Raw genomic sequence first — 4,560 nt, 5'->3', positions numbered from 1 at the left:
CTTCTCTCGAAATGAAGCAGGAAGGATTTTGTCTTGACTCTCCATATTACTGTTGAATTTCATATATATACTAGCTGACCCGGGCCCGCTCCGCTGCGCCTTCTTTTACTTTATATGGAACAAAAGTTTCCTTGGAATATTTATTTTCGACAATTAAAGTGCTTTTAATGAAATACCATGCTACGAAAATAGTATATCGCTTGACTTACAGTCTGAATCCCATATCTTTATTGCTCTACGAATTTAAGTTTGGATGTAAGGTGAACTCCATTCTTAAAATACTTCATTTCAGCCCGATATTCTCATGATGTCTGATTTAGTGGTATTTTAGGAGGAGAGGTGTTCCCCCAGATACTTGGCCCTGAAAAAATATCAGCATCGTGCTCTTGTCTCAAATACCATTTGTTTAAACCCCATATTGCCATTGGCTTAAGAGGAGTTTACAGGATGGGGCGTCCCCCAAACACATGGCCCTAAACTAGGTTATCAAATTCGTTTTCTAATCTCATTTAAACTCCTTATTGCAAAATTCAGCAAATATGTCCGGTTTGGGGTATTGGCCCTAAAACACTATGAATATTTAGTTCCACTCTCTTTAAGACCCAAATTGTCTAGGTGAGCAAATACGTTCTATTTGGGGATTGTTATGGTGGTGGGACGCCACCTAGACAGTTGGCAGTCTACTCCCAAATACCTTTAATTTGAGCCCCATATTTCCATAGTCGGCAAACATGACCGGCTTGGGGGGTGTTTTGGGAGATGGGCGGCCACTCAGTGAGTTGGCCTTGAATAGATATATTGGATTCGTGTTCCACTTTAAAAACCCTTTTATTTGAGCCTCATATTGCAATAGTCAGAAAACACTTACTATTTGGGTGGTGTTGTGGGGGTGGGGTGGCCCCATAGCAATTTTTCCCGAATATTGATATCAAATTCGTGCTTTACTCCAAAAGACTTTTCATTTGAGTCCCATATTGCTATGGTCGTAAATTTGTCCCCTTTGAGGGATGTTTTTGGTAAGAGGCAGCGCCCCAAACTTGGTCCCATATTTGGATATGAGATTCGTATTCTATATTCAAATACCTTTTATTAAAGCCCCATATTCCCATGGTCAATAAATAAGTCCTGTTTGGGGAAGGGGTGAACCCCCAGAAACGTGGTCCCACATTTGGATATCAGATTCGTATTCTACTCCCAAATACATTTCATTTGAGTCCCATATAGCCATGGTCGGTAAATATGTCCGATTTAGGGGTGTTTTGGGGCTTGGGTGGTCCCCCTAGCACTTGTTCCGACAAATGGATATCAGATACGTTTTCTTATCTTAAATACCTTTCATTTGAGTCCCATATTGGTGTGATTGGACTAAATGTATGTTTGGTAGGTCTTAGGGTGGGGCAGCCCCCCTAGGTACCCAATCCGAAATTTGGATACCATATTTTTAGTTTTAGGGTACTATATGAGAGAACACAAAATTTCGCATAAATCGCACCACCTATCTCCGAGATCTGGCATTTCTGAAAATTAGGGTAAGGGGGAGGGTTCGCCCTCCCTTCAGATATCAAAAAATGTAGTACCCTATTTTCACCATTGGGTCATTATGCACCATCTGTTAAAATTTCAAGAAAATCGGTTCAGACGTTTCTGTGTTTATAAGGAACACATAAACATACAAACAAACACAAATTGATTTTTATAGCCTCCACCATTTAATGGGGGGTATACTAATTTCGTCATTCTGTTTGTAACTACTCGAAATATTCGTATGAGACCTCATAAAGTATATATATTCTTGATCGTTGCGACATTTTATGTCGATCTAGCCATGTCCGTGCGTCCGTCTGTCTGTCGAAAGCACGCTAACTTCCGAAGGAGTAAAGCTAGCCGCTTGAAATTTTGCAGAAATACTTCTAATTAATGTAGGTCGGTTGGTATTGTAAATGGGCCATATCGTTCCATGTTTTGATATATCTGCCATATAAACCGATCTTGGGTCTTGACTTCTTGAGCCTCTAGAGGGCGCAATTCTTATCCGATTTGAATGAATTTTGGCGCGAAGTATTTTGTAATGATATCCAACAACTTTGCCAGGTATGGTTCAAATCGGTGCATAACCTGATATAGCTGTCATATAAACAGATCTGGAGACTTGACTTATTGAGCTTCTAGAGGGCGCAATTTTAATCCGATGGGAATGAAATTTTGCACGACGTGTTTTGTTATGATATCCAACAACTGTGCCGAGTATGGTTCAAATCGGTTCATAACCTGATATTGCTGTCATATAAACCGATCTTGGGTCTTGACTTCTTGAACCTCTAGAAGGCGCAATTCCTATCCGATTGGAATGAAATTTTGCACGCCGTGTTTTGTTATGATATCCAACAATTGTGCCTAGTATGGTTCAAATCGGTCCAAAACCTGATATAGCTGTCATATAAACCGATCTTGGGTCTTAAATCCTTGAGCCTCTAGGGGGCGCAATTCTTATCCGATTTGAATGAATTTTAGCACGAAGTATTTTGTAATGATATCCAACAACTGTGTCAAGTATGGTTCAAATCGGTTCATAACCTGATATTGCTGTCATATAAACCGATCTTGGGTCTTGACTTCTTGAGCCTCTAGTGGGCGCAATTTTTATCCGATTTAAATGAGTTTTTGCACGAAGCATTTTGTAATGATATCCACCAATTGTGCCAAGTATGGTTCAAATCGATTTGTAACCTGATATAGATGTCATATAAACCGATCTTGGGACTTGACTTCTTGAGCCTCTAGAGGGCGCAATTCTTATCCGATTTAAATGAGTTTTTGCACGAAGTATTTTGTAATGATATCCAATAATTGTGCCAAGTATGGTTCAAATCGGTTCATAACCTCATATAGCTGTCATATAAACAGATCTGGTGACTTGACTTCTTGAGCTTCTAGAGGGCGCAATTCTTATCCGATTTAAATGAGTTTTTGCACGAAGTATTTTGTAATGATATCCAACAACCGTGCCAAGTATGGTTCAAATCGGTTCATAACCTGATATAGCTGTCATATAAACCGATCTTGGGTCTTGACTTCTTGAGCCTCTAGAGGGCGCAATTCTTATTCGATAACTGTACCAAGTATGGTTCAAATCGGTCTATAACCTGATATAGCTGCCATGTAAACCGATCTGGGATCTTGACTTCTTGAGCCTCTAGAGGTGGCTATTATTATCCGATTTGCCTGAAATTTTTTTACGACGGATCCTCTCATGACCATCATTATGGTCTGAATCGGTCTATAGCCCGTTACAGCTCCCATATAAATCGATCTCCGAAAATTTCATTTGAGATATGTCAATGCATTTCTTGAAGCAACTCAAGTTTCGAAGGTTTGGGGTGCATTACACCCTCGAATGGATAGGAAAGCACTTTGTCTTCTTCAATTTCTTTTCATTTGTAATCAATTATAAAACATTCCATTGATTCAATTTCCCTAAAGAGAGAATTACCATGGATTCTTAGTATCGATTGATATGTTGATTGAACATTGTTTAAAATCTATACAAACATTGTTTTCAATACTTAGCCACAAACCACTGGCATTCCTTTGAGATGTTTCTTTGTTTAAATTTGTTTTCTTAAAATGCAGATATTTTTCTATTTTGTTTTATTTTTTGCTCAAAGCAAATATCAAACATACTACATGCGTACAAATACAAATTAAATAAATACATCAATAAATTAAAATAAGAATAATAAATATTTTGAACAGATAGTGTTTCGATAAAACAAAGTTTACAGTTTTTCATTCCTTAGGCATTTTTAAGTTAACATAAATATTCTTGGTATGAAGAAAGTTGCTTAAGTCTATGCACAATTAAATTATTAAAGAAACAATCGTCTTACTTGACTAACGGATGACAGGCAGAAGATGTACAAATGAAAATGAGAAAATAGGGGAAAAATCTTAGAGAACTGTTATTCACCGATGGCTCACTCAGTAAGAGGCAACACAGAAATGAACGTTGATTAAGAGTACAAGAAAGAAAGAAAGAAAGAAAATTCCAAAGGCTTCCAGAGTGCCATTGAAATTAGACTGACACCACAATACAGCGGGCATAGGAAATCGCAACATGCCACTGTGAGTGATACCAAAGAATCATGCCATTGTCTAAAGGTTAGATTTCCATATGCCAGAGGCATGCCAAGCATCTGAACAAAAGTTCAAAGTTAAGATAACGCTAAAGCTGCCCGATGGTGGAAGCAAAGATACGTTAGAGTTTAATTGAAAATCGAAGCATTAAAGGAAGGCTAGCTTACTAAGAGACACGGTTTGAAGAACAGAAGCAAGCAAATCAAAGACCATATGGAAATTAATTTCTAAAAATAACTGTTACAATAGGCCATTGAATTGTGAAAGATAGAGTTGGCGATATAAAGGAAAAAGTCTTTTTGAAGAATAACAAAAAATCATGTTCTTTGGAAAATGCATTGGAAATTGAGTACAAAATTATGATAGAATCTACTGAAGACTGTTCTGAAATGATGAAATGTCACAAGTCAATTGAACGTTAAGGCA

The sequence above is a fragment of the Stomoxys calcitrans genome, chromosome 2 (assembly GCF_963082655.1).
Source record: "Stomoxys calcitrans chromosome 2, idStoCalc2.1, whole genome shotgun sequence".
Lineage (NCBI taxonomy): Eukaryota > Metazoa > Arthropoda > Insecta > Diptera > Muscidae > Stomoxys > Stomoxys calcitrans.
Note: the sequence above shows the minus strand (reverse complement) of the source record.